Source organism: Phyllobates terribilis, unplaced genomic scaffold (assembly GCF_046119375.1).
Source record: "Phyllobates terribilis strain yellow unplaced genomic scaffold, ASM4611937v1 Scaffold_2__4_contigs__length_985480577, whole genome shotgun sequence".
In the NCBI taxonomy this organism is placed as follows: domain Eukaryota; kingdom Metazoa; phylum Chordata; class Amphibia; order Anura; family Dendrobatidae; genus Phyllobates; species Phyllobates terribilis.
This window is the reverse complement of record NW_027362762.1, coordinates 714,011,825-714,025,034: the sequence shown is the minus strand read 5'-3', so window position 1 is coordinate 714,025,034 and position 13,210 is coordinate 714,011,825. Positions and strand designations below refer to the sequence as shown.

Here is a 13,210-nt window from a genome sequence, read left to right as displayed (position 1 = left end):
TGTTACTGAAATGCCGAGCATGACAAAACTACTCGGCGAGTACCCGAGCGTGTTCGTTTAAAGGGTTAAACTAGCACGCTCGCTCATCACTACTGAGCATGTGTGCTGAGACTGCTGTCACTCACTGATAGTTATCCCCACCCCCATTAATGACGTGAGCTGCTCATTACGTCTGACTGTGGTTTTTAGACCAGAAGTAGCAGAGCCAGAATCACAACAGAAGACTAGATGACCCACACAGAGATGAGCTTACAGGAGCAGTGCATATAATAGGAGTATATTGGAAAAATTATAGTTAGGAAGTTTTAGGATATATGAAAGGGTGTTAAATTAGTAGTGAAGAACTTCTTTAAAGGGAACATGTCAACAGGTTTTTGCTATGTAAGCTGAGGACAGCATGAGATAGGGGTTAAAACACTGAACTCAGCGATGTGTCACATGTTTGACTGTGTGGTCTTGTGTACTTAGACTGAAGCTTAAATCACCCAGTGGTTATCATTGCTTGGACTACAGCTACAGCAGCGAATGACTCGTAGTCCAACTCCGCCCCTTTCTGTGATAAGCACCTCACTGTCTATATCTGTCTACATAGGGTACCTGGTGTAGGCGAGGTTAGCCTTCTCAGATCTGCTGCATTAACAAATCAAATAACTGTCTCAGAATGGCTGTACCCAATAAACTGAGTGATATACAGTGCTGGCCAAAAGTATTGGCACCCCTGCAATTCTGTCAGATAATACTCAGCTTCTTCCTGAAAATGATTGCAATCATAAATTCTTTGGTATTATTATCATCATTTAATTTGCTTGCAAGGAAAAAACACAAAAGAGAATGAAGCAAAAATAAAATCATTGATCATTTCACACAAAACTCCAAAAAAGTGCCGGACAAAAGTATTGGCACCCTCAGCCTAATACTTGGTTGCACAATTTTTAGCCAAAATAACTGCGAACAACCGCTTCCGGTAACCATCAATGAGTTTCTTACAATGCTCTGCTGGAATTGTAGACCATTCTTCTTTGGCAAACTGCTCCATGTCCCTGATATTTGAAGGGTATCTTCTCCAAACTGCCATTTGAGATCTCTCCACAGGTGTTCTATGGGATTTAGGTCTGGACTCATTGCTGGCCACCTTAGAAGTCTCCAGTGCTTTCTCTCAAACCATTTTATAGTACTTTTGGAAGTGTGTTTTGGGTCATTGTCCTGCTGGAAGACCCATGACCTCTGAGGGAGACCCAGCTTTCTCACACTGGGCTCTACATTATGCTGCAAAATTTGTTGGTAGTCTTCAGACTTCATAATTCCATGCACACGGTCAAGCAGTCCAGTGCCAGAGGCAGCAAAGCAACCCCAAAACATCAGGGAACATCCGCCATGTTTGACTGTAGGGACCGTGTTCTTTTCTTTGAATGCCTCTTTTTTTTTTCCTGTACACTCTATGTTGATGCTTTTTCCCAAAAATCTCTACTTTTGTCTCATCTGACCAGAGAACATTCTTCCAAAACATTTTAGGCTTTCTCAGGTAAGTTTTGGCAAACTGAAGCCTGGCTTTTTTATGTCTCGGGGTAAGAAGTGGGGTCTTCCTGGGTATCCTACCTTACAGTCCCTTTTCATTCAGACGTCGACGGATAGTACGGGTTGACACTGTTGTACCCTCGGACTGCTGGGCAGCTTGAACTTGTTTGGATGTTAGTCGAGGTTCTTTATCCACCATCCGCACAATCTTGCGTTGAAATCTCTCGTCAATTTTTCTTTTCCGTCCACATCTAGGGAGGTTAGCCACAGTGCCATGGGCTTTAAACTTCTTGATGACACTGCGCACGGAAGACACAGGAACATTCAGGTCTTTGGAGATGGACTTGTAGCCTTGAGATTGCTCATGCTTCCTCACAATTTGGTTTCTCAAGTCCTCAGACAGTTCTTTGGTCTTCTTTCTTTTCTCCATGCTCAATGTGGTACACACAAGGACACAGGACAGAGGTTGAGTCAACTTTAATCCATGTTAACTGGCTGCAAGTGTGCTTTAGTTGATGCCAACACCTGTTAGGTGCCACAGGTATATTACAGGTGCTGTTAATTACACGAATTAGAGAAGCATCACATGATTTTTCAAAGGGTGCCAATACTTTTGTCCACCCCCTTTTTTAGGTTTGGTGTGGAATTATATCCAATTTGGCTTTAGGACAATTCTTTTTGTGTTTTTTGCATTGAAGACAAATTAAATGAAGTGAATAATACCAAAGAATTTGTGATTGCAATCATTTTCAGGAAGAAACTGAGTATTATCTGACAGAATTGCAGGGGTGCTAATACTTTTGGCCAGCACTGTATAGTTGGATTCAGGGTCTCTTTGCCTACATTATGCTTCTCTTCGATGAGGTAGCAAAAACCTGCGCTGACAGATTCCCTTTAAGTTTTCGTAAAATATCTAATATTTTCACACCTTGTCTAAGGCATTGCACTTTTGACACTTTTCGGCAGCAGAAAAATCATTTTTCATTCTCATATTGCTTGAAACCTGTAGCGTGCTTAATAATGTGGATTGTCCTTAAGTAGTTTTTTTTTTCCATTAATTCGGTTCGGTGTACCTGGCAAAATAATTATCACAGGTGTTTGATATTGATTTCAGTGATCCAAAGACACAATACCATCCATGAATTTATTTGACAAAAAATTACATATTTATGACACTTAAATCCAATTTGCATAATAAATTGAAACATGGTGTATCTCTATCTATCTATCTATCTATCTATCTATCTATCTATCTATCTATCTATCTATCTATCTATCTATCTATCTATCTATTTATCTGTGTATCTAGGTTTTCTGGCACCTGGACATGAATTCAGTTTGGCGCCCCCCTCCTGAAGCACATATGCGGTTTGCACATTTAGTCACATGCCGACTAGCTGCTCTCCCTAATTCTCTCAATGTTCAGTGAAAAACTGAGAGAAGCAGGAAGAGAAGCGAATTGTCATGTGACCATAAGCATAAAAATTGCATATGGGTGAAGTGGCCATGTGATGACTGATGGAGCCTCCAAGTAGAGCTGAATTCTGAAAGTGAATATATTACAGGCTGTTAGGATTGGCTACAGGGCTTCATTTTATAATTAAAGAGCTTGTCCAGGTTTGAGATGAAAGTCTGCAGTTAATCTAGGTGACTGCAGGTTTGTGAATTCTCACAGCACATGACCTGCACACTTTTCTCCCATGCCGATGGCAAGAGTGGATGGTCATGTGAACACAAGTATGCAATTTGTATACTTATGGCCTCATTCCTACTAGACATGTCCGGTCTTGCTCAATTAATTTTCATTGAGTTAGGCCACCCATTTTGTCTAGTCTGCACGTGACCACATTATATGCAAATCGCCGGCACCAGAGTATCCTGACAGCGTGTACTACGCATTGTGAGAATCCAGAAGTCTGCAGTCACATAGAATGACTGCAGACTCATCACAAACTTGGACAAACCCTTTAATGCTCCCATCATAAATAAAAATATGAGAATTAGTCAGTATCACAAAAAAAAATTACATCCAGGTACCTGATAGATGACGTTGTCTCTGATTGGAATTGTTTTCTTTCTTGTCTTTATCTTGTCCAGACTCCATGATGAGTTTTCACAGCCACAGCTCGCCTCTGCAGACTTCCATCTCCTCCGGTCTTCTCCAGCACATCCCCACATGATGCCCTTAAAAATGAGAGTTTTATTATAAAGCACCTGAATAAAATATCTGCTCTACACTGAGCCTCTGAATAAATAATTGCCCCTCACTATATTCCCTGCACGAAATATGACCAACACACTGTCCCTCTTATAGTACATGCTCTCCACACTGTCCCCTCCTTTCAATACTGGGACCCCCTCTTTACACTGTCCTCTCACACTCTGTTCCCCCTATAGTACAAAGTCTCTATACTGTGCCCTCGTCATCACACTCCCCCTCCTTGGCTTACTGTCCCCTCCTAGCTGTGCTCTTACTTACTGTCCCCCCAATGCTACCCCGACACTACCCAGTATCTTTTCTGTGCCCACTTACTTCCTTTTCTCCCCCCATACTGTCTCCTCACACTATTCCCCTGAATAGTCTCCTCACACATTCTCCCTCCCTCCTCATACTGGCTCTATTCACATCCCCCAAATTACAATATTATCTCCTCATACATTTACTTCCTCACTCTCCATGCTGCCTCCTCACACATCACCCTCACTCACCATACTGTGTCTGCACACATTTCATCACTTTCGCTCCCCACACTGTGTCCGCATACATTTTTCCACTCGCTACTCATACTGTGGTCGCTCCCATCCCCAACTCACCATACTGTGTCTGCACCCATATCTCCACTCGCTTCCAATTACTCTGTCTGCATACATTCACCCCTTTGCTCCCCATACTGTATTTGCACCCATCCTCCCCATTCTGTGTCCGCACCAATCCCTCACTCACCATACTGTGTCTGCACCCATCCCCCATATTCTTTCCTCATGCCCCCCATCTTCTCGCTTGCTCCTCAAACAATGTCTTCAAATTTCTCTCGCTCCTCATATTGTGTCTGCCCTTGTCCTTTCCTTGCTCCCTAAACTTGTGTCCTCAAATCTTCCCCACCCCGCCCTCCAAATGAAAATCTCCCCCCCGCACAATAAATCTCACACTAAAACTCCCCACACACTAAATTTCCCCCACGCACACTAAATCTCCCTCACACACTAAATACCCCGACCCTAAATCTCCAATCCGTTACACTGACTCTTCGATGTCTTCAGCTCCACTGGAACTCTTACTACCAAAGCGCACCTCTGCAGCACAAGCGAGTGACATCAGCAGCGTGATTACATGACCTGACCACGCTGCTGATGTGACTCTGACCTGCTGGTCAGCGCTTAAATTGTACTCGCGTCTGAAAGATGATTGTAATCATGGTCAATATGATATCCCGCTTTGTAGCAGCTCTGTATTTGATTTTATTGTTTGGATTTTTTATGTAAGTGATAAAGATTTATGGTCTAATATACTCAGGTTGTTGAGATTTTTTAATCATTCATCAGATTGCCATATCCAGAAGCATAATTCCACAGAACATATTTTCACTGCTCCAGAACCAGTGGCAACCTGCTTTACAACACTTCATCTGACACTTGGCAATAAAGGGAACCTGTCACCAGAAAAAACGCTATTAACCTGCAGAAATGGGGTCAATCTGCAAGTTAATAGCATTATTAACCTGCCTTGTGCCCGCATGTAGCCAAACGCTGCGGGGAGAAAATGTACTTTATTCCCCCCAGCAGCATTCAGGTTTCAGTCACGGGGTGGTGCCAGCGCAGGTTCAGTCACCCCTCTGAGAAAACAGGGCAGTGGCTGTAACCACACCCCCGGCCCTGGCTGGCTCTCCACTGGGGCCGGCTCTGTCGGTCAGGGCTGGGGGAGCTGTTACAACCACCTCTCTGTATTCTCAGAACGGTGACTGAACCCATGCTGGCGCTGCCCCAATGACTGAAACCCGAATGCTACCCGGGAGAATAAAATTTATTTCTCCCAGCAGCGTTCGGCTTCTTGTGGTAACCCTATTAAAGCTGCTATTATCAGCAGGTTAATAGCGTTTTCTCAGGTGACAGGTTCCATTTAAGCTTCTTGATATTAGGCTTGAATGTAGCTGCTTGGGCATGGAAACCTATCCCATGAAGTTCCTAGCTCAGAATTTGTGCTGATGGTAATGCCAGAGAAGGTTTGGAATTTTGCAGTAATTAAGTCAGCAGAAATTGGTGACTCTCATGCACTATACGCCTCAACACTTGGTGAGCACGCTTTGCAACTTTACCACTTTGCAACTGAATTGATGTGGTTTCTAAAGACTTCAACTTTTTAATAAAACTCCTCACAGTTGATCTTTGAATATTTAGGAGAGAAGACATTTTCCGAACATGCACAAGCCATTCTTTGACCAATGTTGGTAAAGGCAGATTAAATGGCTAGGGGCTGGATTTTATATACCAATTAGTGTTGAGCGAGCACTAAAATGCTCGGGTGCTCGAAGCTCAGGCTGAGCTCACCGTGATACTCAGAAAGCCTAAAAAGTGCCCAAAACGATAGTGACAGTGTTCAAATGACATGGAGACAGCATGGGGATCGCCCCAGGAAGCATTTCTGACCCCCAGGTCACTATTGTCAACAACGTGGTCAGAGGTATTAAACCACTTTTACGAGATCACAATAAAACGTTCAAAAGCGAAACTGAAACGGTTTTCCTGTGAAATATGTTAAGGAACTTCCTTTCCAGGGTAAAGACTTGTGTATAAGGTAAAATAAATAACCAAAAACAAAAATACTCCTCCACACCTTGGGCTATGTTCACAAGTAGCATTTTTTATGCGTTTTTGCACTTTTGTATTGCTTTCAACCGTGACAAATGCATTCACCGGGAAATGTCATTTTAACATTTTACAATCTTATCTGGCCATGTGCTGTGTGACACATGCATACAGTGCTGAAAACACATAGGAACAGCATAGGGAAGACCCCTGGAAGCATCTCTGACACCCAGGTCACTGCCTAACAGTGTGCCCATCAGAAGTTATCCTTGCCGCATCAGAAGATGCAGACTTGCAACTATCCCCGTGCAAGTCCTTGTCCCAGGGCAGTGTTCAATTGTACCTCCCCCATTCCTTGCAATGCAAGCGCAAGTATGCAGCCTGCCACCCACCCACCCCCAGGCTGCATTACCATACTGCTAGCTTGCTTGCACTTGAAATTGGGCCTTTTAGGCATGTGGAGGCAGACACCGGCCACCATGTCATGGCTGCATCGGCGGCCTGGTATCCATACTCAGTCCCCAGCCACCCGGCGGCCGGGTGTTCACGCTCGGTCCCCAGCCGCCAGGGGGCGGCCGGGTGTCCATACTCAGTCCCCAGCCGCCCTGCGGCCAGGTGCCCACATACGGTCCCCAGCCGACTGGAGGCGGCCGGGTGTCCATAAACGGTCCCCAGCCGCCCCTATTTCTACTGAGAACTTTCCACACACTTTTATTAGCCTGGCCTGCTTTAGGGCAGCATTGGACAAGCCCACTAGAGAACCAGACTCCTCCGGTGGGCCCTGGCTTCTCCATCAGGGGAGTTGAGAGTGCCAAGGTGAGGAGCATGATGATGATGACAGAAGTTAGCATCTGCTTTGTTTTCTTGGAATGCAAGCGTAAGTGTGCAACCTGCCACCCACCCACCCCCAGGCTGCAATACTATACTGCTAGCTTGCTTGCGCTTGAAATTGGGCCTTTTAGGCATGTGGAGGCAGACACCAGCCACCATGTCATGGCGGCGTCGGCGGCCTGGTATCCATACTCAGTCCCCAGCCGCCCGGCGGCCGGGTGTCCACGCTCGGTCCCCAGCCACCAGGGGGCGGCCGGGTGTCCATACCCAGTCCCTAGCCGCCCCGCGGCCGGGTGTCCACGCACGGCCCCCAGCCACCTGAGGGGCGCCTGGGTGTCCAAAACGGGTCCCAGCTGTCCCTATTTGAAGGACAGCCTAACCATAAACACGTGGACAAGTGAATGTGGCCAGGGATGATCCATCTGACTGATGCCTTCACACTGCGTTAATATTGTGGAAGCCGGGACACAGTTGGACACTGGGATGCATCATGTCCTCCAGACATAGAGGATTGCGGGTCCTGGGTCAATCAGGCTTCAACACAAAGTTCAGAAGGTAGACAGCAGCAGTGGTTGGCCTCCTACACAACGAGTAAATTATTCATGATCATGAGGCCATCCATCTCCTTAGCTTTCTGTTCCTTCGAGTGCAAGCGCATGTATGTAGTAGCGGCTAGGCCTGAGGTGGTCAGCGTTTTGGCGCATATCCTACCTCCTCTGAGGATTGCTGGATGTTTTCCTGCTACTATCGCAGTTCTATGACTCCCATTAAAACAAAGCTTCAGGTGATGAATGATGGATGAGGTGGTGGCAAAGGAGAAAGAGCAGGAGGAACAGGGACCATTCACATCAATATCAAGCCAGTGAACCACGCGTCTTGTAGGATATGTTTCTGTACCAAAAGGAGCGGTTCGGCTACACAGTTATAGGGCATACAGTGAGTGCAATGCCTACCAAAAATTTCGAGGCACTCCAATGCCCCTTGGAAGTGACATGGAGGTCAGAGGGCCTTAACTAAACCGTTTTTTCCTTTTATAGCAACTGGGTCTCCTGTACACTGTTGGCCTAAGAAGTGAATGGAAGGCTTTCCAAAAATTATGAGGAACTGCAATGCCCCTTGAAACAGACGTGCATTACTGTTATGATCTGCTACAAGCACTAAGGAAAGAAAGGAGATCTGTCCCTACAATAGAACTAAGCTAGATCCCTACGATGTAACGGGGAACCTGATCCTGCGATCAGACCCGCTAAAGTCCTCGGCTAGTCTGTACGAAGACCTATAGATGCAAGGGAGGGATCCCTGCAAGAACTAGGGACTGGGATAAAGTTGGACACCTCCTAGCAGAAATTGTAGCAGTAAAAGACAAACACACAACATAGAGCATAAAGGTCCGAAGACCTAGCTAAACTGACTGAGAAAGGTAACTAAGCACCAGGCTAACTTAAGAGTAGAAATCACAATGAAGTCCAGCAAGGCCAGGAGGGCGGAGCAGGATTAAATAGGCAAAAAAGGTCATGTGACCAGCAAGATAAAAAAAACCTAACAGGAGAGTTCTAACAGTACCCCCTCTTCTATGAGGATCCTCTGGATCCCCTAGGCCCAGGCTTATCAGGAAACCTCTTGTGAAACGCTCTGACAAGTCTGGAAGCAGAAACATCATCCGCCCTCACCCATGAGTTATCCTCGGGTCCGAAACCCTTCCAAGCGACGAGATACTGCAAACTCCCTCTATACCGTCAAGAATTTAGGATGCGGGAAATTTCGTATTCCCCGTCCTCCACCACCGGAGGAACAGTGGCAGAGGCGTCTCCATCCGACACATAAGCTCTTTTCAACAGAGAAACATGAAACACCGGATTAATCTTCCAGAAGGTAGGAACCTCCAACCTTACAGCAGATTCGTTAACTACCAGAAGCACCTTAAAGGGCCCTACAAACTTGGGACCCAATTTTTTAGAAGGAATCCTCAACCGCAGATTCTTAGAGGACAACCAAACCATGTCACCAATAGCAAACAAAACCTCTTGCCGTTTCCTATCAAAGTACCTCTTAGATTTTTTGTTAGCCTCCTGAAGATTACCACGCACATCCGTCCAAACTCTCTCCAAATCACCGGAAAAACTCTCCTCCTCAGGCACAGCCGATACCAATTTGGAGAATGACCCAAAAGACGGATGTCTCCCAGAACAACAAAAAAAAGGCGAGCAACCAGCAGAAGAGGATGTATGGTTGTTAAGAGCAAACTCAGCAAGTGGCAGAAACTCAGACCACCCCTCCTGATTGTCTGCCACAAAACAACGCAAGAACTGCTCAACATCCTGATTGTTCCTTTCTGTCTGGCCATTAGACTCAGGATGATATCCGGATGAAAACGACAAATGAACTCCCAACCTGTCACAAAAAGCACACCAAAAACGAGCCACGAACTGAGGTCCCCTATCCGAAACAATGTCAGTAGGAACGCCATGTAGTCTGACAATTTCCTTGACAAAGGCCTTAACGAGTGTCTTAGCGCAGGGCAGTTTGATGAAAGGAACCAAGTGACACATCTTGCTAAAACAGTCCACGACAACCCAGATGACTGTGAAACCCTCAGAGGGGGGAAGGTCAGTAATATAGTCCATAGCCAGATGTGTCCAAGGTGCACTAGGAATCTCCAGAGGGCAAAGCAACCACGCTGCAGGAGTATGTGAAGACTTAGATCTAGCACACACCGTACATTGACGCACCCACTTAATGACTTCCTTCTGCCATCCAGGCCACCAAAAACTGTGACCCACAAGTCTCTTGGTCTCAGAAATTCCTGGATGACCTGCCAACCAAGACTCATGACACTCAACAAACAAATCTCTCCTAAAGGTCCTAGGCACAAACAACCTCCCATGGGGAGTGTTAGATGGGGCATTTTCCTGTGCTTTAAGAATCTCATCTTCCAAAACGGAGTCCAATGCAGCAATCACAACACCTTCTTGTAAAATGCTCCCCTCCTCCTCAGCACTGACCATGGGAGAAAAGCTGCGAGACAAAGCATCAGCTTTAACATTCTTGGTACCCGGGATGTAAGTAACGGAAAAATTAAACCGCGAGAAAAAAAGTGCCCCCCTAGCCTGACGGGCATTCAAGCGCTTAGCAGCATCAAGATAGATCAGATTTTTATGATCAGTGAAAACCTGAATGGGAAATTCAGCACCTTCCAAGAGATGACGCCAGTGTTCAAATGCGAGTTTAATAGCCAGCAATTCCCGATTACCAATATCGTAATTAAATTCAGTCTCAAAAATTTTATCGAAAAAAAAGCACAGGGATGTACTCCATCCTTGTTTTTCTGAGACAACACCGACCCCCACCAAAGAAGCATCAACCTCAACCAAAAACGGCTTAGTCACATCAGGCTGCATAAGGATGGGAGCAGAGCTGAACCTCTACGTTAGAAACACAAAAGCTTCAATGGCCTCAGTAGTCCACTGAACCGCATTAGCACTTTTCCTGGTGAGATCGGTCAGTGGTTTGACAATAATAGAAATTTTTTTAATGAATTTTCTGTAATAATTGGCGAAACCCAAAAACCTCTGTATCGATTTCAAACCAATAGGCCTAGGCCATTCCTGAACCGCCTGAACCTTCACAGGGTCCATCTCAAAGTCCTCGCTGGAGATAATGTAGCCCAAAAAACTAATTCTCTGTACAGCGAACTCACATTTCTCCAGCTTAGCAAAAAGCGAATTGTCAATTAATAACTGTAATACCTCACGTACGCTCCGCCAATGAGACTCCAGATCTGGTGAATAAATCAAAATGTCATCCAAATACACAACCACATTTTTGCCGATCAAAGGTCTAAGGATGTCATTAATAAGATTCTGAAAAAATGCTGGAGCATTGGTAAGACCAAAAGGCATAACCAGATTCTCAAAATGACCCACAGGAGTGTTAAAAGCAGTCTTCCATTCATCACCCTCCTTCATGCGCAACAAATTGTATGCCCCCCGGAGATCAATTTTAGAGAACCACTTGGCCCCCACTAACTGGTTAAACAAATCAGGAATCAATGGCAGTGGGTAAGGATTGCGTACTGTAATTTTATTAATCTCACGAAAATCCAGACAAGGACGTAAACCGCCGTCCTTTTTTTTAACAAAAAAAAATCCAACAGCCACAGGAGACTTGGAAGTCCTAATGTGACCGGCGGCCAAGCTTGTCTGTATGTATTCCTCCAAAGCCTTTCTCTCAGGAATAGTAAGATTAAATAAACGACTTTTAGGAAGAGTCGCTCCAGGGACAAATTCAATGGTACAATCATAGTCTCTATGGGGAGGCAAAATTTGTGACTCCTCCTCAGAAAAAACTCTCCAAAAATCCTGAATAGGTACAGGTAATTCCCCTTTTTCCACCGCAGCAATACGCCCGTTACAACACTTGTCATAACACTTAGGGCTCCAGGACGTAATTTCATTGGTAGACCAATCAAGTACAGGATTGTGCAATTTTAACCAGGGTAACCCCAAAATTACTGGAGAAGGCAAATTATTTAATACCACCAAATCCAAATTTTCTTGGTGAATACCATTAATAGTGAGGGGAAATTCACAGACCTTGTGAGTAACACTCTTCAAGGGGGAGCCATCGACAGAAACCACAGCAATAGGGGATGACAAAGGTTTGGGTTTTAATTTAAGTTTTTCCAAGAATCCCCCATCAATCACATTCAGAGTAGAACCACAATCCACAAATATCCGAAATTCAATTAATTCTTCCTGAGCAGCAGTAGTAGCAGAAAGAAATACCCCCTTAGTATTTAAACAGGCAATACGGGCTTAACTGACCTTTTTTTTTTCTTTGTTCATGCGAAGCACACAGTTCTTAATAAAATGGTCAGATTTCCCGCAATAAAAGCACAAACCTTCAGAAGATCTGCGGTCTTTTTCCTGAGAGCGGGGTGCCATCGCCCCAATCTCCATTGGCTCTCCAAAGTCAGTACAGACCCTCTCAAGACTCGGAGCTGACATGGCAGAGGATTAACTCTCATTAACCCTTGCACGCAGTCTCCTGTTCACCCGTATAGCTAATTGCATTGCCTCCTGCAAGTTTCCAGGTGTGGGATAAGCAATCAGCAAATCATTAACCCTTTCACCTAGCCCCGCAAGAAACAAACTTTTCAAAGCTGAATCGTTCCACCCCACCTGGGCAGACCACCGACGGAAGTGAGAACAATATTTTTCCACATTACCTGATCCCTGCCTCAAACGTCTCAATTCAGTCTCAGCTGATGAGACACGATCAGGATCATCATACAACAAACCCAAAGCAGAAAAAAAACTATCCACTGATCTAAAGCATGGATCACTAGGTTGGAGAGAAAAGGCCAATCCCTGAGGTTCTTTGCGCAAAAGTGACATTATGAACCCTATGCGCTGTGATTCATCACCAGAGGATCTGGGCCTCAAACGAAAATACAACAAACAAGCATTTTTAAAGGAAAAAAATTCTTCTTGATCACCAAAAAATAAATCAGGCAAGCGTTCCTTTGGCTCCACAAAATGTGCTCCAGAACAGCTACTCACGTGTTGTTGGAGCTCGGCCACCTCCAGAGAGAGACCCTGCAGGTGTTGAGCCAAATCCTGAACCGACACCAAGATGGAAACTGGAAGTCTTTCCTTAGAGATATTTTTGGGCTGGACTTACTGTTATGATCTGCTACAAGCACTAAGGAAAGAAAGGAGATCTGTCCCTACAATAGAACTAAGCTAGATCCCTATGATGTAACGGGGAACCTGATCCTGCGATCAGACCCGCTAAAGTCCTCGGCTAGTCTGTACGAAGACCTATAGTTGCAAGGGACGGATCCCTGCAAGAACTAGGGACTGCAATAAAGTTGGACACCTCCTAGCAGAAATTGTAGCAGTAAAAGACAAACACACAACATAGAACATAAAGGTCCGAAGACCTAGCTAAACTGACTGAGAAAGGTAACTAAGCACCAGGCTAACTTAAGAGTAGAAATTACAATGAAGTCCAGCTGTTATGTTCTGCTACCAGAGCTAAGGAAAGAGAGGAGATCTGT

The 13,210-nt window shown here is 45.1% G+C and overlaps 1 protein-coding gene across 1 annotated transcript in view; it reads right to left on the bottom strand.

The window, feature by feature from the left end:
• Positions 1 to 13,210, bottom strand: part of LOC141226667 (uncharacterized) — a 189,762-nt gene that overhangs the window by 43,320 nt on the left and 133,232 nt on the right. The window contains exon 3 of the transcript XR_012293808.1: positions 3,553 to 3,699. The gene's annotated coding sequence lies outside the window, so the exon portion shown is untranslated. The remainder of the gene's footprint in view (positions 1 to 3,552; positions 3,700 to 13,210) is intronic.